The sequence below is a fragment of the Oxyura jamaicensis genome, chromosome 20 (assembly GCF_011077185.1).
Source record: "Oxyura jamaicensis isolate SHBP4307 breed ruddy duck chromosome 20, BPBGC_Ojam_1.0, whole genome shotgun sequence".
Lineage (NCBI taxonomy): Eukaryota > Metazoa > Chordata > Aves > Anseriformes > Anatidae > Oxyura > Oxyura jamaicensis.
This window is the reverse complement of record NC_048912.1, coordinates 2,917,016-2,940,869: the sequence shown is the minus strand read 5'-3', so window position 1 is coordinate 2,940,869 and position 23,854 is coordinate 2,917,016. Positions and strand designations below refer to the sequence as shown.

The following is a 23,854-nucleotide window of genomic DNA, read 5'->3' as shown; positions in this document are numbered from 1 at the left end:
TAGTATGGTGACTATGGGTAAACTGATGAATTCCACAGAATAAACAAACTGTTGGTTTTTGCTTTTTATGAAAAGATGACCTCTTGCAGCAGTGATGAAGTTGCGTTCATATTACAACATTAGCTTTAGTTTTTGAGCTGACTTTCAAGTTTGTGAATAGTCTGGTAGGTTCTCTGGCATAGCACAGAGAAGAGGACCAGTTACTGGGAGGGAGGAATGGTACTAGTGCAGATGATAAGGAATCTAAATTAAACCATAAGAGAAAAGAGAAGAAGGACGTTATAATATTTAAAAATGGCAAACTAAATAATATATAATTTACAGAAAATGACAGGGTAATGCTGAGACTATTTTTAAATCAACAGCAAATTAGAATTCAAACCTCTGATAGGTTTAACAGATGGTCTGGATCCTAGAATCCAAAACCCACACACTTTATTTCCCAGTATGTTAAGAACAAAATAATGCTATGCAGCCTTTGCGGAATGTTTCTTGCTATTAAGCTATGTTGAAGATAACTTTTGACCAAGGAGAACTGCATTGGGAGTGGAAAAACAGAATAAGCTGGTTTAGTAAGAAAAAAAAACCAACACACCGCTCTGTATGAGCGTGACTGTGAACATGTTACAGGTTCTAGGTAAGGCAGACATTCGGAAAGTTGTGGGATATCTGACTGGCCCTGTGTGGTTTAGTTCACCACTGAATAGTGAAAACAAGTGGATGTATCCACCCTGACTTCTACAGATATTAGAAAATATCTTTTCATGATGTCAGCAGCAAAGGGGGAAGTGTTTTGATGAGAATGCTTTCATTCTGGAAAGGGTCACGCAAACAGCCTCAAAACGCTTTGTGGAGATGGGAAGAAGAAAGGTTGAGATTCCAAGAGGAATGTCTTCAGTTAGCAAGCAGCAAGCACATGCGCTTGGAAATCTGGTTATTTTCTATCTTGTGTTAGTACAGCTGCATTGTTGCTTCCACTTGTGGAGATAGTGCACCTTCTGTCATGGATAGGCCAAAAGATCACGTGTGGCGAGAAATGATTAAGATGTAGGCAGAAATATGTATATATATAGTTTTCCTCCATTCAGAACAAGACTGTTTGATAAGACATGAAATACTTGCATATTTCTTTGAAGGGAGAGGTTTGTGGTGGGAGAGGCCTTCCTAACAATGGATATGTAAGATCCATGTTTGATTTCTTCCTCTGCTTCAAGGAAAGCAATGTTGTCTCATGGGAGAATGCTTCAGCCACTGCTTGGTGGAAAATGCTGTGCGTCTCACTTACTGGCACTTGGATTTTATTTATAGGGAGAGCAAAACTCATTCTCTTAGATAAGCTTAGGACACTTACCTGGTAAGTGGGATACCTGGACTGCTGTTCTTGTTACATAGAATATTTGTTAATGCAAGGATGCAAAATCCTACAAGAAAGACTAAGAACTTCCCATACCAAACACCCAGTAATGCAGGAGACGGTACAGTCTGGGGTGGTGAGAGTTGTCAGTTCGTGTTCCTTTAGGTAGACAAGCCAGATTTCGCCTGTTTTACCTTAACCTAGCAGGGACTTCTTCGATAGAGATCAGTGTGACAATCTTCTCAATCTCTTCTCCAATTCTTCCGAGTCTCTTCTCTGTTATGTTCCCAAGTGTAGCCCTAAAAATTCTTCCATGCTTATTTGTCATGAATTTATAAGCTTTGGAACTTTTCCATTTTTTATTTTACCAAATGTGCTATATGCACAAAACGTGACTTAAATATCATACAGGCTTACCTACATTGTTAGCTATAGTGTGATGATGCTGGGAGTCACTTTGGAAAAAAAGAGAACTTGTGTGTTACTGACAGCAGAAATGGCACTAACAGGAGGAGCCAGTGTGTGCTCAGCTCAACCCTAGCTCAACACGAGAAGGTCTGTGCTGCAGAAAGGCTTGCCTTGCCTCGGTGCTACTGATAAAAACAGGGGAGTGCTGCCTACACGGAGATTTATGTTGTTATCTGTGACTAGGTGATAGCATGGCTGAGCAAAACCCGGCTCTCAGGATGACCCTCAGCGGCTCAACACACAACACGGTTGTTTAAATGAAAAGTTACCACAAACGGTTTTCATCCAGACCGTGTTTGTTTATTCGAACCGTTCAGCAAATAATAGCTTGTAGGGAGGATCTGTGATTGCTTAAGGAAGATTCACAAACTGAGCCTGTATCTAGCAAAGGCTGCTCAAGCAGATGAATACGTTAAGTTGCCTTTCCACTGCACTGAGGAGTCTCCACAGCTGGAAAAGCAAAAAGGACTTGTGTAGTTCTGTGACTACAGATCTCTGGATGAGTTCTGTGAGCACTTCTTGGCAGATGCGGTCGTGCTTTCACTGCCTAGGTTAGTTACACTTTGTTGTTGTTGCTGACCATGACCTACAGCCTGCGTAATTTGGAAACACTAGTGATGATGTGTTAAGCTATGTAAAAGTTGTCACACTGAACGGTGAGGGTGTTCTGTGGTGTCTGGATTTGTTGCAGAAAGAAAAGCAAACTGTGTGGTGTTTCAGAGCTTTTGTCCTTGTTAAAGTTAGTTGGTATCTGGTAAAAGGAAAGTCTTGGTTTGGAAATCAAGTTGTTCATTGAATTTCAAGCTTTTTCTACGAGCTAGTGTTTTTGATGACGTTTTTCTCAGAAAAGGTATCTCAAGTAAGGTGGAATTTTAAATCCAAATGAGAGAGAGAGATAATAGCCTAATTGATTGGATATTGAGTCAGGCGACCCTAAGTCTCTGTATCTTTGGAAAATGCTCTGCCCACCAGGTTATGCATTACCTTGTCTGCAACTCTTAAGGAAAAATGCAGAATGTCCTTCGCTGCCCAGCAAAACAAAACTGTTTTGATATGGATATATTTTATTCTCTATTTTCTGCAGGACATGAAAACTGTTTGCAGCCCATCTTTATTTTTGCCTTCTTTTGGCACTCTTGACACCCTTTTCCTGGAAATGAATTTGAGAACCAGAAATATGGGTGTTTTGCTGAGTGGAAGGAGGATGTGTGTAGGCTTTGTGCACTCCCTAGGTTAACAGCTACAAATTATTATTAATTTTAGCGTACACAAAAGGTGCCAGGAGCCAGAAAGCTTGTGTTTGTCTGTGCTGGACACAGTTTGAGTAGCAGCAGCACATTCCTTCCTCAGCTTCCTCGTGATATGACTACTTTGTTGTTTTTTTTGTACTGGTTAAAAAGGAGTTTTTCATTCACAGGTGAGTGTCTAAAGCTTACTTGTTGACATCTTTGCTGAAAAGGATCTTCCTGTACACATTTTAGTGACCGCCTGACTGGCACCACCACATTATTTCACCTATCGCCCTCTGAATCGGTAAGTAAGAAATTGTGAGTTGCCTCAGCAAATCCGATCCATAAGCGTTCGCGTCCAATATCCTGCCTCCATCGGTAGCCAGCCAGGATACTTCAGAAGGAGCCCTACACGATACCCCGTAACTGTGGAATTGCGTTTTGCACATGAGGTATTTTTATCTCAGGCAGTTAATACTTGGCATGTACCCAACCATATTTTTATCTTTTTGTTGTAACTTATTGTTTTGATTAGCAGTGCCAATGACTAATCCCTTTTGGATCTTTATAAATACTTATCTCAGTGATATTTCATATGAGGCAATCAGCCCCATAACTTGGTCATGGACTGCATAGGAAAAATAATTTCTTTTTATTGGTTTTGAATTTGTTTTCATTCATCTTTACCTGATGTTCCTTTGTTTCTCTGTTATAAGGGTAAAAAAGAACACATGCGCTGTGCTCTGCTGCTCACTCTTCCTGATCTTCTCACTAAATCAAATCTTTTTGCCAATGTCATATGGAAGTCTTTGCCTGAACGTAAAACCTTTCCTTGTCCATTCTTAGGCTGCTTATTTCCGCTACATCTGGTTTTGAAATGGAGTGAGGAGTGAACATAGCCATCCAAGGAAGGGTGTGCCATCAATTTACTGAGTGTTATTAATATCGTTATTTGCAGATTGTTCCAAAAATTGACTTAATTTCAAAATACTAGTGAAGTGGGTGTGTGGGGAGGAGACTGTGAATTTCAAATATTATGAAATTAATTAGAGATACTTTTCAGCACTACATTAGTAACCTCTGTTTGGATTGGCACCTTAGCTCGATATCACCAGAGAAATGGTTTACTTCTCCCAGTGGTGAGCTGGATGCAAAGAGGTATTATGGCAGAAATTAGTCAGAAATAATTGCAGAGACAAAAATAATTCCTTCTCGGCCTGTGAAGATGCAAAAAAACGTGGACTGGATCGTGGCTGGTATGTCGCGGCTGGCGCGGTGCCATTGTACGCCAGTGAGGGCGCGGGCCCTTTACCTCAGTGATCCTCCCCGGGGAGGTGGCCGGTCACACGCCGGTGGCTTTGGTTAGTGACAGAAACCTGGCTGGTCCTCCGGCTGGGGGGAGTGTGGGATTCGTGAAACTGTAGGAGGGTTGTGGCAATAGTTGCCCTGAGATTGCTGATTCCATTCCTGCTTTTTGTTTTGTTTTAGTTGGCTTGCTCGGATTGTTTTCACTCTTTGCCAGGTGCAGAGTTGAATGGCAGGCCACACTCAAAAGCTCTTCTTTCACAAATCCACCCACGCTACAGATTTCTGTGTTCATCACGTTCTGTGACATGTAGCTCTTGGAAATATGCAGCTTGGAAATAATATCTTTGAGTCTGAGTGTGCTTGGACTAGTATAAGATAGATTTTAAACTGTCCAGAGAGGGCAGGAAGAGAAAACTGTAGGAAAATAACTGGGAACCTTAGAGTCCCTTAGAGCAGGACTGAGCTGGGACGTTATATCCAAACCCTGTGAATTTAGAAGATTCAGACCCAAATATCAGAGACCATGCTCATATTTAAATAAAGATGAGCCGCGGTGCCAGATAAAGATATCTTCTGGGATTTCAATCAGCTTTTGAGTTCCCCACAACTATGCAGCATGGTCCTGGCATCCAGTTGTTTGTGCTTGCTTTTGTCTAGCTGCCTTACCCTCCAACCCTTCAGGTTTGTTATATATGTGCTTCCAGTGATGCCTTTCTGTCTGCACTCAGCAATCAAACCCAATTCACAATATCCAGTGCAGGGTGAAATTCCCATCTGAGTTTGTCAAAAATGTACACAGTGAGCCGAAGTTGATTTTCTACCAAGAAATACTTTGGTGATAAAGGAAACAAAGGAAGAGCTGAATGCCTTCTGTTTGGGTTAATGAAAATCTGACTTCACTGCCCAAGTTTGGGATAGTTCTCTGGACCCCTGTGGGACCTGATCTCTCCTGTAGTTATTTTCACCAGGTTGAGTTCATTGACTTGGCAGCAACTGGCTTAGAATTTGAATTGGTAGTATGTTAGAGAAGGAAAGGAGCAGGAATTTTCAAACTAGCGTGAAGAAAATAAGAAATTAAAGGCAAAATTCAAAAAATTATGGGGGTAAAAGGATGAATGATAGTTTGGGGGATTTGTTTGGAACAGGATTTATTTGGATTGCAACGATCATAAATTGCTACCACTTAGTTACTACTACCATTATCAATCAAGATGAGGAAAATCAGCAGACGTACTGGAAACTGGATTAAATCCAGTGTGTCCTTATCAAAAAAAAAAAAACAAAATGAAATGTAGAAACCACAATTTATATGAGGCATGATCCTCCATAGGTTATTTTGGCCCCACTACCGATGCTGCCCTTACTTCTGTTTTATCTTCATGGTGACTGTCTCCAAATAACAGAAGAAAGGAGACAGGCAGGGGAGGGTATACTTTATTCAGCAGTGCTTATTTATAGCATTAACTGTATATCTTAAGCTGTTGAGATTGTCCTGTTTCAGCCTTTCTTCTTATAATCTACTAGAAAATCGCCTAGTGGGAGTCTTTTAATATTACCCTTTTGACTGCAGCTCTCTGATTTTGATTATGCATTGCATTGCGGGTGAAATTTGGGTTAAAGATAATTGTAAATATGGTATTGATATTAAATGATGTTTTCCCAACATTGCAATAATGCTTGTTTTGTTTGCTGGAGAGTTTATTACTTTTTGATCAATAGCATGTGAGATTTGTGAGGGAAATTAGCATAGTGAATAACAATTAGGAGAAAAATCAATGGCATTCAGACAAATAAGTGACTTGAAAAAGTCCCATAGGCACACATACACTTACTCAGATTCTTTAGAGTGTAATACATCTCATTTTGAATTCTAGGAGAGGAGAGAGCTATTTGGACCAGAACTGAGACTGATGGCAGTATAATTGAACTACAGCAGGACTATTTGTTGCTGTTTAGTGTTTCTAATAGCTCGCACGTATGACTGCTTTGTTCACTGGCTCTATGAACTTCCTTTGACTTCTGTGATATTTTTTGTGTGTTCTCTACTGGTCTGCTTTCTAGTGTCACGTGCTCTACTTAGGTGACAACATCATGGTTGCCCACACCATGTATTTCTTTCTGTCACCTCATATACTTGCTTTTCCCCTACAGGTAGTAGGTCCCATCTGCCTTACAAGAGCCAAGAGGGCTTCAAATGAGGTAGGCAAGTGGAAAAGTTCCAAATAAGCAGATACCACTTGTTCTTCAAACAAAGTTTAAGCTATGCAGCTCTTTGCCACAGCATGTTGCAGATCCAAAAAAGCTTCTAGATTATTTTGTGGAAGAAAATCTACCTAGTGCTATCAAACACAGGAAACCCTTCCTGGCTTAGGAAGCACCTGGTACTGAACATAGTCAAGAGCTCAGAGTATTTCGGTTCTCTAGATGTTTGCATTCCTGCTGTGTACATTTGAGCACACCCCTCTCTGGCAATCCTGTTCAGGAATCAATGTTTAGAATAATAGCTCTGCTTACCTCTGAATTGAGCTGGTTAATAACTATTGCTGGGGAAATCAATCAGCTCTATGATATCTTATTACTTACGCTAAGTTAATCACAAGAAATGGGTCATTGCTTCAGTTCAGAGGGCAAAATGAGCGTGGGTGGATGTGAGGTTGTACAGAGGTAGGAGCAGAGGAAGGGAGACTTCATGATTTGGCACATGAGGAATAGAAATGGTGTGGGCTTTCCCAAGGCAGTACAATGAATGATAATGATACAGATAATGATATGAATGATATAGAGAAAACTCACAACCATGCTCTAGAGCTCCTGATAGTCTATAGGTTATACACCTAACCTATAGGTTATTTTTAATGTTGTTTTAATTTTCTAAAGAATCTTACAGGTGGAGATAAATGAGAGCTTTTCTTTATTTCCTCTCCCTTTTGTCTATCTCTGCACAGGCTAAAAGAGGATGATCATCACGAGAAACAAGCAAAGAGAAAAGACCTGTGACTTCCATCAAGGAACTCTGAGCCCACTGCAAGTTTTCACATACCCAACAGAAAGGTAAATGCAAAGGAACTGATCATGTGTTCAGTGTGTAATACTTTAAAAGAAGGAAACAACATCTAAACAGGGTGTCTAAAGAAATAAGTTTAATGGACTACATGTGTAAATTCAGCCATGCAGAGATTGTTGTAGCATTTTCAAGGTCTTACCTAAATTCTGTTTACTTGTGTATATACATGATTTTGTTATGTAAAACCTTTTTTTACCCTCTTGTACCTAGTGGAGAGTACCATTTTTGTCTGTCACTAAAGAAAGTAGGTTAATAACAATTTCTACACACTGAACTGTATCTGTACTGTGATTTTTTTTTTCCTCAAAAGATGTCTTTCATTCAGAAGAAAACTGGATGTTTTCTAGTATAACAAAATGCTGAGTTCCAGAAGCTAAAAAATGCCAAATACATTACGTGTAGCTGCTGTAGGAAGTCATGCATCTGCATGATTTAGGCATTTTTGTTTAGGTACTTGTTTAGAGCACCTTGAAGTCTTGCAATGTAGACAGGCGTAGATTTTACTCAATCCTGTTGTTTTTGTACGTTTTCCCCTCCAGTACAGAGGAATAAGTGAGCTTAGATGAAACTATGTACAAACTCTAAAGGCTAACACCTTTTCTGGAATGAAAGCTTTCTAGTGTTACAGTATATTGTAAAGAGCAGTCCATGCTGGAGGAAAGGCAGTGAATACAAAGTGTTCACAACTTTAAATAGAATATGGTTCTGTGTGGACAAAAAAATAAAAATAAAAATAAAAATAATGTGTTTTTAAAAGTACCACTGATCATGCTTAATCCTTTAAGGAATTGCTTTCCCTGAAATAGTGGAATTGCTTTTAGAGTTGGTCCCTTCCTAGGGGAAGGAAGACAATCAAAAACTGACCCATCTAACATGTCAGGGTGTTACTAAACCTCACTGTGAAAACAGCCCCACTTTCCTGACAAATAGATCTTGGGCGCTATTAGAAAAACAGAAAGCACTGGTGCTAACTGCTGCACTACCACTATCTCATTCACTTTATTAACTAGGTAATGAACTGAAGCCATTGTGGTCTAATTGAAATAAATAGATACATTAAAACTATGAATTAAAGTAACTGCATTTTGATGGTTTTGGGTTATTCATATTGCTTCAAAATGTTATTTTTAATCCAAACACTGATGGACACATCTTCTTGTGCCCCAGGGATAGTAAAAGTATCTTACTGGCCTCTCTTTTTTTACCCCATTTACTTCACATTTCACACTGCTTCCAGATGCTTTTTTCCTAGCAAGATCTGGTAACTTTAAAAAAAATACAAGTATAAATAAAAAAAAAAAAACAGGGAAAGCTTCAAATAAGATTAAAATGAGTACCAAAATATAGGACTCTAGTGTTTAGGTATCTCTAAAGTGCCTTTGATGAATGTCAACAGATTTTTAGTAGTGATATTTAGCCAAACTCAGTGACTTTGATGGGGATTCTACCACAAGCTCAGGAACGATTTGGCTGATGCAGAGCTCTTTTGAATGTCTACCCTGAGCTTATTTTTCATCAGCTGCAGCATTTGCTGCAATAGTATGAAATAACCTTTTAGGAAAGGTTAACTAATCACACAAGACTCCCCAGCAAAAGAGTTGTCATGTTTTTTCCATCCAACACACTGCGTGGTCCTTCAGTGCTCTGTTACTCCAGTGCATCTGCTCCGTCCTGTTGCTTGGGGATTCCATGTTAACTGCAGGTTTGCTCTGTTCATTGCATTGTGCGAGACAGCTGAAGAATATATTAACTTTGATCTTCCTGGGGGTCAATTTCTGCAGTTGCTACAGAGATGCTTTTTCATCAGGAAGAGGGAGGGAAGTGGCCTCAGTGGTTGTAAATGGGAGGGAGAGTGCTTTCAAGACTCTCTTTGTGAAGCTGTAATCTGAACTATGACTTAGAACTTTGCCTCTGAGGTCTCTTTTCCTCTCCTAACAAGATTATATGGCTTTAACTTGTCCCCTTCTTATTCAGCTAATGATCAGCTAGGCAGGTACACTACTAACCTCTCTTCTCTTACAGTCTTTTTGTCCAAATGTGCTGTTCTGCTTACAGCAAGATACTCAATTACTCATAGTTTCAACTTGTTTTCATTGGCACAGGTTGAAAGCTAAATAAACTTTAACTATTCTAGCTTTACACCCTTTTAAACAGGGATATATCTTACTCCCCTGCATAGCTACGTCTACAAAGGTAAGGGGCTGTTTGCTGCTTTTAGCCTGTAGCTGTTGTCTGTGTTGGCCTCGTGCTTCTGTGGAAGGAGCAGTTGCAGGGCTCAAGTCCCTTTAGCAGCTAAAATCCCTTTAGCAGCTAAAAATGCTTGACCTGGAAGGTGAAGGAGTAATTCTTCAAACTGTGTGAATTGATTAGTTCTGGTTTTAATTCCTTCTTTTCTCTTTTGGTGGATAAAGTGGGCAGCCCTATGTTTATCAGTTTGCAGATACCACGAAAGGAGCATAAATGAGTGCTTAAAAATGAAATGAAAAAATAGGATCCTGGAATAAGTACGTTACTTTTGTGTGTGAAACGCAAGCATAAAATTATACCCAAAGGAAAGCCTAAATCTTTAACCTAATACACTCCTGAGATACTCCAATGCCCTTATTACGTTTATTGATGAGGGCTGTGAGATCTTAACAGGAATGCTGGCACTGCCATTCTGCTCTGTTGCTTTACAGTTTGGGGGGAAATAATAATGTAGGTGATTAATTGTAAAGCAGAAGTCCATGGAAGTTTGGGGCAGAGAATGGTTTCCTTTCTTAAAAATTCTAATTAATTCTGTATCACCTGTTATATAACAGACTCCTGATATCTTGCAGTGTCAGAAATCAGGGCCTGATCCTACTTCCCACTGAAATCGATGGGAGTTTTGTCATTGATGGAGCAGCTGAGCAAGTAACTTGCAAGAATTCATTTATTCAACAAATCTGGCTGCTGCTTCTGCTTATCTCTATTGATTGTATTCATGTCCAATCAGGTTTGCAGCATTAGCCGCATTACCTTACAATAACAGGGTAACTCACCTGGGGCATGTTCTTACCAAGTCCTAGAGTCCACACACAGATAAACAAAAGGCACGATCTGCGCAAAGATGCCTTCAGCATTTACAGGGGCAGGTGCCCCTATTGCTAGTTGTATGGCTCAAGGAACCACGTTCCCTTTTAGCAGTTGCCAGGCTGAAGGCAGAAATGTGAAGTGACTCGTGAAAATTGAGCTAATGCAATGGAAAGATGATGCAGCAACATATATAAACCCTGGGCTTGGGAAACCTGGCTTCACATTTCAGTTCTCTCAGAAGCTTCTGTATTGCCTTCTGAGTCTGTCTGTCATCTGTCATATGGGCTTCAGGCAGCCTTTCCTCATGAGGTGTGACGCTGGTGTGATGCTGTCTTGGCACCCTGGAGGAGGGCTTGGGCAGGCAGCCTGGGCAGAGGTGTGCCCTCCTGCATCGCTGCGCCGCCGTCACTCCTACCTTTGACTGCCTCCGGACAGTTGTAGTCAGCCAGAGGAAACCAGGAATACAGGCTGCCCACAGGACTGAGGTTCCTGTGGGCAGCCTTGCTCCCTGTGTCTGCCAGCCTGGTGGTAGGCATGCTCTGAAAAGGGGGAAGGAATGTTATTTTCCATTTTCTGATGGGGTGTCGTAAACCACTTGTACTAAAAAAGTGAATATTGAAACATCTTCAATGAAACCTTTTCACAAACGTGGAGTTTTGGCCTGGACTTGTATGTAGTTGTATGTAGTTGAGTGTACACAGCACTTCTCCCTCCCCATGGGCACCAGTTTGTGTGTCCCACCTCTCTGTCACCCAGCAGGAACAGGAGAGCAGGTTTGTTATGTACTGTGAGCAGCTGGAAGTCAGGCAGGGGCAGGAAATTTGTGAAATCAGTGCTGAGCATCCTTTGTTCTGCCTAAGAAGTCACTTTCCAGACCCTTGTATGTGTCCTCCTTTGAAGGAAGTGGTTTTAGAAGGATAGAACATGTATTACTATAGTTCTGGTTTGCAAATAAACCATCAAAGGGAAATTCTTGCAGGAGTGATTCTAACAAGCTTAGCACAACACATCCTTTTGCTCCGGACTGTTGCCTGGACCCTGGGCCTGAAATCCTTGATTACTTTTGCTTGTTTTTCTTTCCTATTTTGCTTATGTACAGAAGCTTTTATTTTCTGAACTCCTTCTCCACTTTTCATAACTTATAATCAAAGGAGACAGAGCAGTTCAGTCATTAACCACTTGTTCTCCTTGCATTGTGTGATGTAAATGTTGATCTCCTAGACATCTCTTTTTTCATAACGTCATTCAGATTTTCCTCCTTTTAGGGTTCGTTATATGCAAGTTACATGATGGATCCTAGGGGCCAGCCCTCTGGATTTTGGTGGAGAGCTTGTGATGGTGGACCAGTTTGATCTGTGAAGAGATCCAGATGATGGCATGTAGCTTCAGAGCACTAATTGTTTTGGAGATTGAGAGGAGTTGCGTGTGGGTACATCAAATATTTGGGTCCTGTGATACAATTTGCTTTCTTGCCGCTTCACACAGATTTGTATGGGCACACAGTGCAATGTGTCAGCATCAGGTAGATAGCAAACCATGGCTATTTGGTTGATTTAGTTGCTGGATTATTTATCGGTCAGTCAGCAGGTAGAACAAGCCTGCATCTGATCCACTTTAGCACTAGAACTAAGAGAGGAGTGGCTGGAATAACTAGACGCCTCCTGTTCTCCCTGAGAGGTTCCCTTCCAGATCAGACCCTCTCTGGTTACCAAAGTACTCTTGCCTTTAACTCTGTATTTAATAAAAACCTGCTTTGTTGAACAGCAAACCCTGAGGAATAGCTTCTGCTTTGTTATTTTCCCATAGTGTCTTGAGGGTTGTGCGTGCGTTAAAATTGTCAAACCTTTTACTTTTAATCCAAAGCTCACTTTTGCTGATATTGTTATAATTCCTTCCCTTTCCAACCACATCCCCCACCTTTTATATATATATATATATTATTTGAAGAAAAGCAGAGCTAAGACATGATTTAGGACCAGTCAAACCTCTGTGGCTTCCTTTTGCGTAAAGAAGCTGAGTGCAAGATTCTGTGCAAACATCTTTCTGTTTATGTGTATAAACTAATTATGGAGACCTCGATCCTGCAAAGAGCTCTGTGTAGAAGCCAATGAAGCACCGGAGTTCTGCAGAGGGCAGAGCTCATAATATAAATACAGCTTACAGCCTTGCCTGAAAACCATATTGCTTTAAACATACTGTTATATTTTAAGTCCTGAGTCCTCTACAAGTACAGTTACATAAGGTTGCTTTCTAAAGATGTGTTCAGTTCTGCATTCGTACTGGCATAGTTACACTGGAGAAGGTAGTCCTTATACAAGTATCACTGTCTTCATTAAAATTTCTGTCGGTATAATTTCACTGGTTTGGAAAAAAAAAGAAGAAAAAGAAAAAACAGAACTGAACAGTATCCGTAGCCAATGTTTTTATCAGTAAACCCTAAATATCCATAGACAAGACTGAATACCAACAGTGCATTTCCCAGTTAATTCCCGAGTGTCTCAGTATAGTAAAAGCAGTTGTTCGGTGGGATTTAGAAACAGAAGTTGACTATTTTTTTTCTAAGCGTTTGTTCTTTGATTTAATTCAATTCATTGTTCTGTTGTAAACATGATTTCAACAGCTCCGGGTACTTCTTGTTGAATTTAGTCCCCCAAACAGACATGATGGGGCAAAGTCTTTGCCATTCTTAAGTAGCCACAGTGGTTGCACCACCGCTTGGCCTGCCTAGCCTGGTGGCATTCCCCAACGTGCGTGTTTCCTAGTAAAATGGCTGTTGAGATGATTCAAGGGATTGTTGTTGCTCTGCGTATTTGCATGAAGAATAATTAGTAGGCTTAAGAAACACTGCCTTGAAGTGAAGTCTGCTTTCATATGGCTTTTGCTCGTAGGAAGTCCCATCGCTGAAATATCTGGTCTGCTGAACTCAAGTTTCAAAACACCTGGTATTGTTAACGAGCCCGAGGACTGAACACTCACCTCTCTTTCCAAATTCCATTTTGAGCTAAGTTTTTTTTTGCCTGTCAGCCAGTTCCTCGCGTCACTTACCCATTATCAACGGAAAAGTATGTGGGAAATGTCCCGTAAATGGGAGCAGCTCATCTCTGCTGGGGACTGGCGTGCGGTGCCGCCCTGTCAAGCTCCCAGATGTCACCGACTTCACCCTGTGGTACAAATGGGAGCAAGTGACAGTTCCCCTTTCTGCCTTGTGCTCTTGCAGAAGTTTGTTAGATAAGCAGTAGGTGACTGAAACATGTTGACAAGCAGGGAATAGTCATTAATTATAGATTAATTGCACTCACAAAGAGCAGCTGACTGGTAGTGGAATGGGTAACTCTTTATTCCTCGATGTATTTAGTGCATTTTTTTGTGTATTTTCCGTGAACTGTGTCAGAAACATCTTTTCAGAATTGATCTATGAATGTGGTGTGCAGACAGAAGGATGAATGTTAATGTGTTGCAACAGATTTCTAGGCAGAGGGCCTTGGGGCAGGCTAATGGAGAACGGGTGGGAGCAGCTGTAGCACACAGGGCTGGAATTGTGCAGGGTGGCCTGAGTGAAGCTCTCAACTTCTTTTGAATATTAGGAGGGTCTGAATTCCCACAAAATACAGCATTCTCTTCAAAATACTCACTGAAATTAATAATAAGAATATACACAGGAGAAAAACATACTTTCTCCATCTTCATTCCCCTAATTTTGGTTATTTATTTAACTTCTCTTTCCATTCTCCCCACTTCAGCTTCGTTGTGAACGTTTTATTCAAGAGGAACTCGGCAGATAAGATGAATGCTGCTGCGGAGGGACTGCTAGCACTGCCCTTAAATTTTCTGTGCCAATTATGAGCACATCTGCAATATGAAGAGAAGAGAGCTAGCAGACTGGAAGACCAGAACTGCTTTCAGATCAATAGATGAGCTGACATTGAGGCTAGAGGACTGAGAGAAGTAGTGGGAAGGATAGACATATTTGGTGGATTTCTGAAGACGTTCAATAGCGACACAGAGATGGAGCTGATAAATCAATAGCTCTCTGGGGAGATTAGATTGATATTTTAAATGTATATGGAACTGTCCTAGCCAGGAAGACCGAACAACCACTGAAGGAACAGATAAGCAGAGAAACATTAATTCATATTTCTATATCATTTCAGTGTGTTTTTTAAAGAAACTGTGCGGCACTCAGAACTGCTTTCTTTTTGCAGCTGGGAGGCTGGATCAGATGTAAACCTGAACGGCACTTGGGAAGTCCTCAGGCTGGTATGGGTTAAGTTAGCATTAATGAATAAATCAGTGAAAAAGCATTTAACGCAGAGGTGGTCAGTTCTCAGCAGGACAGGACTGGGACGATTGTGCAATACTACTTAAGGGTGAAGTTGGCCCAGTCCCACCATGTATTATCTGTGTGGGGGTGTTTTCAAGAGCCCAAGGATGTAAAGGAAGGCATTATGGCAACCTTCAAACCATGTGATCTGCAAGACTTAGAATCTAAATTATGCTTTGCTGAAGACAAGGAGAGTTTTGTCAATGATCTCAATGGGAGCAAAACTGGCCCTTTGTACACAGGGCTTTGTACTCCTTTTGACCACTCAGGCTGCCTCCTCATGCTACCAATTATATCAGCTGTCATAAATTAGAGACAAAATGCTATAAAGTGGTTTTAATCATCCTGGCATTCCTGGGCTGAACTGCAACTTGTGTTCTGTGCTGATCAGTGTTTGGCTCCCCCACAACGTCCCTCCATCTTCCCTACAAACCTGCTGGAAGTTCCACTTGAAAGTTTTTTTGCGAGCAATACTGTTGTTGTGTTCACCAGATGTTGTGAAGCTAAATTAAAGGATAGCTTGTACTAATGGAATTTCCTAGAAGTTTACAAGTGAATTATTATGGTTGGAAAACTTAGGCTATTTAATATATATTTCCACAGAGGCATGAGGGGGGAGGACTGTGATGAATAAAGTAAATGTATAACGATGCGGGGGGATGTCCTTGGTTTGCCTTCCCTTATTTTGAACTTGATGGAAATTGGATCAACCCAAAGATAGACCACCCACTCATCTGTCCAGATTGCATTAGCCAAAGTGGTTTGTCTGGTACTGCTTCACTGTCCGAGGCTCACTGGACTGGCCTGTTTAACAGGGATCTGTTACATGCTGAAATATTTTTAGAATAATTTTATTTAAAGAAAACAAAAATACCAACTGCTAAGAGGAAACCAGTTCTATGACAGTGGGGTTAGTTTGATCTTGTCTTTAACTGCAAATACCGCTTTATTTTATTTGCACTATTTTTATTTGTAAATAGATGCCAGATAAGTGTTTCAGATGAAGAGATTGTTTCAGAATCATATGCTTTTCTGGAAAATAGCGTATCTCAGCAGGACCTGGAAGGCTCCTAGCTTGAGATGTATTATGTTTGGTGTTGATAACATTGGTCTTTGCAAGTTTATAACCCCTCAGTTACCCTGAACATGGCTGCCTTCTGCAAGGGCTTTTGCTGATTACTGTTAAATTGCAGTATGGTGTAATTAAGAGGAAGGGGGAAATGAGGCCTGCCAACAGCGTAGGGCTTCAAAAATTGCTTATGGGGCTGACAAAATAGATTTCTTCACTCGGGAAATCAATGCATTAGTAAATAAATTGGAATATCACTTTCTTCACTAGATATTTGTGGTTGGACACTTGATCTTCCTCCTTTTGACACAAATACTTGCTTCTCCTTACATACACCGTGATTGCTCAAATCATGATCATACACTAATGTGAGGCAGGGCTTAGGACCAATTGATTACGTGCCTGACTTATTCTCCAGGCACCCTCAGAAAAGGCGAGGCCAGCCAGGCTGTGCTGGCTCCGTTTGTGTTGGGTTATAGAGCCTGCACCTGGCTGAGGCTGATCTTGGGCTCGTGGAGATCTGCGTGGAGGCTCGAATGTCCCTACCTGTAAGCTGGATGACGTTCAGTGCTATGAAACGTGTGTTCCTGGGGCTCCCAGTGCCTTCAGCAATCAACGTGACAGCTCGTGCCCAAAACAAAAAACTCTGGTAGGACGTGTTGGATTAGACCGGAATGTTTTCAGGCCAGTAAATTGGCATGTGCAAAATTGTTATTTTCCTTGGTGATCCTGTCATTATCAGATGTGAAATGTGAGCCATCAACTGGCTTCAGTCTTTTTGTGAAAATTGCAAAAAGAATCTAAGAGGTAGTGGCAAATGTGAACCTAATCCAAAGAAGTTTGGAACCAAACCCACTCAAATTAGGAAAGGGAAAAAAAAAAAGATATATATAAAAAAAGAAGGAAATAAAGGACTAAACATAACTAAATCTGAGGCCAAAACACTAAAATGCCTTAGCCAAAGCATTTTGTGTCACTCCAGGGCAGAGATGAAGTCAGGATACTTTAAATGTATCCCTAATCATTATTTGTCTGGATTTCTTTTTAGTTTAACCTAGCTGTTGAATCTTCTTAAGACTGATTTTCAAATGACTTCAATATGTCAATGATTACACAATTTAATCCTGATTTCAGTTTGGTTTACCTTTTGTCCAGGAATATACACATATACCTGGAGCATATGTGCATTTGTGCTTCTGTAGTTGTGTGCGCACACCTACGTGCATCAGATTTGGGAGACCTGGTGGTTGTTCTTGATTCTCCTCCTGCTGTGTGGCTTTGCAAATGTTCTTACCTTCCACATGCCCTCTTGCACTTTCCTCTTGCTTGTAAAGGCAGTAGCTTTTAGGGAAAGGCTTGCTTTGTTTTGTTGTGCTTTGCTTTGCACGCATATCTTTACAGCGTGTACCCGGGGAGCTTGTTGATGGAGATAGTGACTTTTGGCACTACCAAAACCCGGAGGGGAGCATTCAGCTGCAGGCTTATGTTAATAATTAGTAAACAATACTATTTGTGTGTGCTGGAGTTAAAAATGACATCCGTATTGGCTTAAACTGACATCTAAGCTTGAGAGGACTAAATACGCTCCTAGTGTAGTGTTCCCTAGGCCTGTATTTGGCCATCTCCTCTATAGTTTAGCCATGGGCAGCGAAACGCTGCTTCCTGAAGATGAACGGTGATACACGCTATTGGCCAAAACTGCCCAGACCTTGGGAATCACAGCCCTAAGCTTCCCCTTCTCTCCACCCCAGCCCTGTAGGGCAGCCCTGCAGGCAGCTCTACCATCACCCACCCGCACAGTGGCAGGGAACTGTCTGCCCGCTTCTCACCGCGTCAGCTCTGGTGGTGCCTCGGACTCATTTGTCATAATTCCGTGCAAATCTCTCGTAACGGATATGTATGTTTCTGGCCCTTGGTTCTGCATGGCTCTCAATGTTGGCTCACCCTGCTGCTGTTCCCCGCGGACACTACGGCCAAGAGGAAGCAGAGCTGCTTCCAATCGCTCAGCAGCTGCGCCCTGTCAGCCTGTTGGAAGGCAATCTCCCTTCACCATGGGCTAAAACACGAGCGCTACTGTATGGACGTCAGAGGCTTACCCTCACCGAGCAGTGCGCTTGTGTATCTCGTGGCTGCCACATACAGGGCCTTACGCATCCATCAATATCATCACTGTAAGGGGAGGGGGAAGCAGCAGCGACGTGTTCCAAATGGTTTCACACTAGAAGGAAGCGGCAGACTTTGTGTTTGGCACCGCGCGCTGGAAGTCCCCGCGCTGGGCGGCACCTCTCCCCGCGGATGGGCAGGAGTTGCCTCTGGGACGTCATGCCTTTGATTAAAATTGGCAATTGTGAATCTCCTGCTGGCCCCAAGGCAGCTTGGTGACATGACTGCTTGTGACAGCACGAGCGCAGAAGCCTGTCATTCAGTCTCCAGGCTGCTTTAGTGTCGATGCAAGCCTTGCCAAAAACATTTCTCCCAGCAACACTTAGAGTAGAACACCCTCCTGTCCCGGAACCTTTGCTTTAATTAAATGAAAATAGATCATGCAAAATCAAAGGTCTTCTTTTGTTGATTAAACCACAATTTGTGTGGCAAATATCCTCCATCTGCTTACAGAAAATGTTGGCTTCTGATACCCCATGAACCAACTGCAGCCAGAGGCTGTGCTAGAGCTCTTGAAACCAGGCCCAACTCTCCCCGTGCCAGCCCTGCCCCGTGCTGCCCCATCCCCTCCCGCACCTGCTTTCCCCTAGGCATTGCTGAGGCAGGTTTAGCTGAGGAGTCAAGTCTTATTGGACATGTAAAATGGATATCTAATAACAGGGCAATTTAATAGAGCAATTCCAAATGGCTGAAGCAGATTTATATCAGCACATTGATTAGTTGCTGGAGACTTGCAGAATCTTGATGGGCCCTGGCCAGATGAGCTCTATTTGATGATATTACTCCCGTTGAGTTTTACACAAATTTCTCTTTATTACTCTCATTTCCTCTCCAAGAAAATCTACAGGTATCGAGAGTCTGGGGCCTGCAGCCCTGGCCCACCTGAAATCTCCAGCATTTGAGAGGTGTCTAGGTAATTCAGACGTAAGAAGGACAAAGAAAAGAGTAACTCAGATAGTGGTGAGAGGGAAATGGCACCTACCTGTTTAGGCTTTGCTTGTGAAGCCCAGATTCCCTGAGGATGAAGACTACCAGGTTAAGCCTAAAAATAGAGAGTAACTAGAGATGAAAAGTGCAAATGCCACTGCAGACCTTCTGGAGCCCTTAAATGAATTTCTCAGTGCAGGGAAGTACTGGAGTGGAAACGGTAGGTACAGTTAATAGTTCAGCACAAGTTATTTTCAAAGATCAGGGCATATTGCTGGACAAGATAAGTCAGAAGAATAAGATCTGCAGGGAAAGACTATTGTACCTAAGCTAATTCTAGTCAGGACTGAGAACTGAAAGAAAAGAAGAAAATGCAAGTCAGCCCCCAGACACCAGGAAGGGAATCGGGCTCCCCAGTACATGGGGTGCATGTTAGCCTGTGTTGATGTCTAAATATCATTGCTTTATTCGAGCTGTTCATACAGTGAATCTGCCTGAAGCTTTATAAAGCTCTTCTTGTGCAAACCAGTTGAATCCAGTCTCAGACTAAATCAAAGTTTTTACAGGTATTTTAATTCCCTAGGAGCTAATGAATCATCTGATGTAACACAGGAGAAAAAACAAACAAACAAACAAAAACCAGACTTTCTCAACTCTTTGACAACAAAAAAACACTTTGAAACATATACACCCTGCCCATTTCAAGGACACTGAGTAGGTCATACAGTGCTACAACACAACTGAACAAGTTGTACAGAAATCTTACGGTGTTGGGTAAAGCAAAGTTTGGGAATGAAAAGCTGCAGGTTCTCTTGAGTAGCCTTTGCTGATGTAATCATGTGCACATTGAAGGGTGCCGGCAGAGCTGTTCTTTTTCTTCACAATTAAAGCCCAAGGCCATATATTTGAAGCTCCTAAGGCTGTTCCTCAGGCTTGCTGTGAGTGCAGACACCTGGACTTCCTGTAAGTTCGGACGTGCAGACCTGTGTGCTGGGTTAAATCACGTGGCAGGAAGGGCTATCTGCTTCCCTGGGCTTTGTGATGGGCTTGGGCTTCAGCTCTGGGTTGCAGCTGGGCAAGTACCTCCAAGCAGCATCCTTTGAGCATCACCGCTCCTGCTGTGCGGTACCATGGCGCCTCCCTCCCGGCTCAGCTGCTCAGCAGATCATGGTTCAGCTGCATCTGACATGTGGGGCGGTAGATCAGGAAGAAGATCATAATGCAGCGCCGAGCATTTGTGAGCTGGTGGTACCTCTGCAGACAGCGATGGTCTCCAGATGTGACAGGCAGCTTTGAAAATCTCAACCTCCAAGATACCAGAATATGGATCATAAGATGCTTTTCAAGTCTCTCTCTTGCCCCCAGCCATGCTTAGTGTGCTGAAATTTTGGACCAAGCTGTATGGAGCACCTTCTGTGCATGGACTGCCTGGGTTCTCAGTCCCCACTGGTGTCACTGGGGATAAGGAATAATTACAGGAAGTAACCAGAGCTCTCTGAGAGAATGGCTTTGATTTTGGATAGTAGTTAACTTGTTTTCTGTCTTTCTCATCAATACCCCTAGCATTTCAGATTAATAAACTGTTGGCTAAAATTTTGATATGGAAGAAAAAAAAAAAAAAAGACCTTAAAGTTCACACACAACTTTTACCGTGAACCTCTTTGACCTTTGAAAAAGAGATTCATAACTGTTCTAAAAAATATTTTCCATTTATACTCAGCTCACTTCCTGGTTCTGCCTGGGAACAAGAAGCAGGAAGCACCATAAATCTTGTGAAAAAGCCTGTTCTGGCAAGCTTCCTAGCCCAGTTTTGCTGATCATTGAGTTTTGGATCATTTGGATAAACTTCATGTAAGTAACCAAGCTCATGTGCTTCTCCAACCCATTTGCAATCTCCAAATCCGATGAAGCCAACTCGTTGCTTAGTCCAGGCAGCCTGAACTCTGCCCTTTCCTGCCCGACTTGCTTTCACGAATGAGGCATGGTCTTAGGGCTGCTTTGTTTTTTTGGATGAACTTGGTGCTAATGTGACTTAGAGTCTTACAGCCAAGTATAACATGTAGGCGTCACGCAACCTTCCTTCACACGGCTTTGCTAATTCCCCCTAATCCTGTCTGGTGATACCTTGGGCTGTTCCGAGACTGAATTAATCCAGCGCAGAGTTTACCAGTTACACGAAACCACCACAAACTCACCGCGTGGCGGCACGACGCTTGGTTTGAAGCTAGCAAGGTGTTCCCTGTACAACAGAGGAAGAAGGCTTGAACCCCACGGAGAGAAGCAGCTCACAAAAGACGACCTGGGAGTAGATTTTCCAGTTCCTTCTCTTCCCCTCTCATGGTGGTCAGGGGCTCTGTGCTGAGGTAAGGCCGGCGTGGCAGCAGCCGGGGAGCGCATTGCTCGGGGCTGCACGTGCAGGTGCATGTGCAGTCAGTATCCTCAGGTGTTTGCTCAGCAGCAGTAACGAGGTGCTATTATTCCCTCGGGCATTAGGTCCATTTTAGTCCGAGAACATGGTGTTTGATGAGGGCAGCACAGCAGTCGCTGACAGAGGGGTCTGCTGCCTGTCACACCTTGACTTGTTGAGCGCTAACACAGCCCGGGGATCACAAAGCTGTCATTACAAAGCATTAGCATGAGAAAAGGAGCACTCCTCATGTTTTGGCATGTCACACCCAAGTGACAGGGAGCACAAATACAGTCAGGCACACAGAACAGTGCAAGTCAACGTCGGCTTTGACAATGTTGGGCACCAAGGCTGTCACTCCTTTGACACAGCCCCTCCTTCCCCCTACCCACGCTGCCATTCGCAACAGCAGCTCGCCCACCGCTTTTATTTCTGCACAATGTGTCAATAATTACTTGTCAGGCCTCTGCTTATAGTCCTGGGATGCTGAATAAACGCTTATTATGCCTGAAAAATGTTGCAAGCTTTACCATAAATCTTGTGTTACAAATGCACACAATAGGGGCTATTGACACAGAGGCAAACACTCGCATTAACATGTAAAGTCATGCTGCCGAGAATGGAGTTTGACAAACTAACTTGCAGCAAAGGAGTTTGTTGACCTTTTCTTTGCCTTCCTGGCAACGGGACGAGGTTGGTGTGTATTAAAAACCCAGCTGAATGGGAGATGAGAGGGGATACTAAACATCTTCCTGTTAGGGCTGCGAGAGGGAGGATGATCTGTATCTGAGAGCACTTCAGAGCTGCCGTTATCAGATATCATCCTTCAGATATACAGGAGCTAGCATTTAAAAGCTGAAGTTCACTGTATTTGAATTCAGTAGCCCGCAGACTTCTCCCTGTGCCTGTTTGCCCAGTAGAGGCCCCAGCTGGAACGTTATTTTGGGCTGGCAGCTATTCATGGCTTGCCCCTGCAAATTGCAACTCCTCAGCTCTTTTACTGCTTTGGGTTTGAGATTGCTTCTTGCAACAGGCTGCAGGCTTGATTTGGAGGTACTGGAATAAAGTATGAAAGGTGTTTGTCAGCTGTACGAGTGTTATAAATTCAGCTCAGAATAAGAATCTTTAAAACAATCTTTAGAGGAGTGATAATTAGGGCCTGAATTCAAATACCTACTGACACCTTATAACTGACTTTTTGTGTCTTGTCTTGTTTTGCTTTGTTTTTAAGTTTTTTTTTTGTTTGTTTGTTTTTAAGGTGTGCGGCGACCTACGCTCTCTGTACCATCAGCAGGGGCAGGTGAACTTCTCTAGAGCAGGTTCCTACCTGTAGGTGAACTAAACTACCCCCTGAAACGTTCTGTTGCTTTCCTTTTGTTCATAAGGTTTTCCATGGTTCTCTGTTTCATCTTTGAAATGTTCTTGTTTAGCTCAGGCCTATTTCTTCCTGCATTCAGTGGCTGAAGATACTTGTTTAACCCTTTCATGTTTTCAGTATTCTTCCCTCCACAGCTGTTTTCTGTCTTTTTATATCTCCTTCAACTTACTTTTTTACTCATTTTGGCAGTGTAAGCTTAATTTCTTTTTTTGTTAGCCAGTTTCCTGTAAGCTTTCGGTCCTAGATATCCTATCTGGATTCAGCGATCCAGAATTGGTGTTTTTGAAATGCTGGAAAAGAGCATTTTAAAAGAAATGCTGCTTAAATCACAATATTATCAAGAACATAGGAATAAGAATTCGCTTTGGTTACAGCCTGCACAAAGAAAACCAGCTTATTTTAGGGAAAAAAGCTTTTGTTTTGCTTTTAGGAAATCTTGAAGCATAGAATAAATTTGACCTAAACTCAGCAATCCAAAAGCTCTTTGGCAAATACTGTATACCTTGTATATACAAACCAGGGAGTTACATGCATGCTGTGGTACATAGATGAGCGTATAAAGCCCTGTGTACCAACCACAACCCAAATTGCCCAAGTGTTTACATGCACCTATCGAGCGTTCAGTTTACTTTGTCAGTTGGATGTTAAGCTAATCTCTGGAAGAACCCCGTGGCCTGGATTCATCCCACCTGACTTGGGCTCTGGCTCCCCAGTGGTGTAAATCAGCGTGAAGCTGTGCTGCTGCTGTCCCGCTCCTCCCTGCTTGCGGACACACGTGCAGCTGTGGGTGCCCGCATCCTTCCTCCCTTGCGGCGGGTCAAATGCTCGGTGAGTTGCTTTGGGGAGCTGCTCTGGCAGCAAACTGTTGTTTTTTTGTATGATTCATTTTCTTTTGTTGTAGCTCCCTGACTTGGTTCACTGCAAATTCAGAGAAGCACGAGGGAAGGGTGATACACACAACGCAGGGAGGGAGGGGAGTTTTAGCTTTTGCAGAACTTCATCTTCAGGCACAAAGTAACTCATCTGAATTAGAAGGCTAGTTATATCCTTGTCCCTATCCTTCTACAGGAAGTAAAAGCAAAACACCATCATTGGAAGACCTCTAAGAT

The 23,854-nt window shown here is 42.3% G+C and overlaps 1 long non-coding RNA gene across 1 annotated transcript in view; it reads left to right on the top strand.

Moving 5' to 3' along the window:
* LOC118176919 overlaps positions 1 to 23,854 on the top strand; it is a 181,201-nt gene that overhangs the window by 96,047 nt on the left and 61,300 nt on the right. Inside the window, exons 6-7 of the long non-coding RNA XR_004755571.1 lie at positions 7,305 to 7,410; positions 20,681 to 20,811. This is a non-coding gene — a long non-coding RNA (uncharacterized LOC118176919). The remainder of the gene's footprint in view (positions 1 to 7,304; positions 7,411 to 20,680; positions 20,812 to 23,854) is intronic.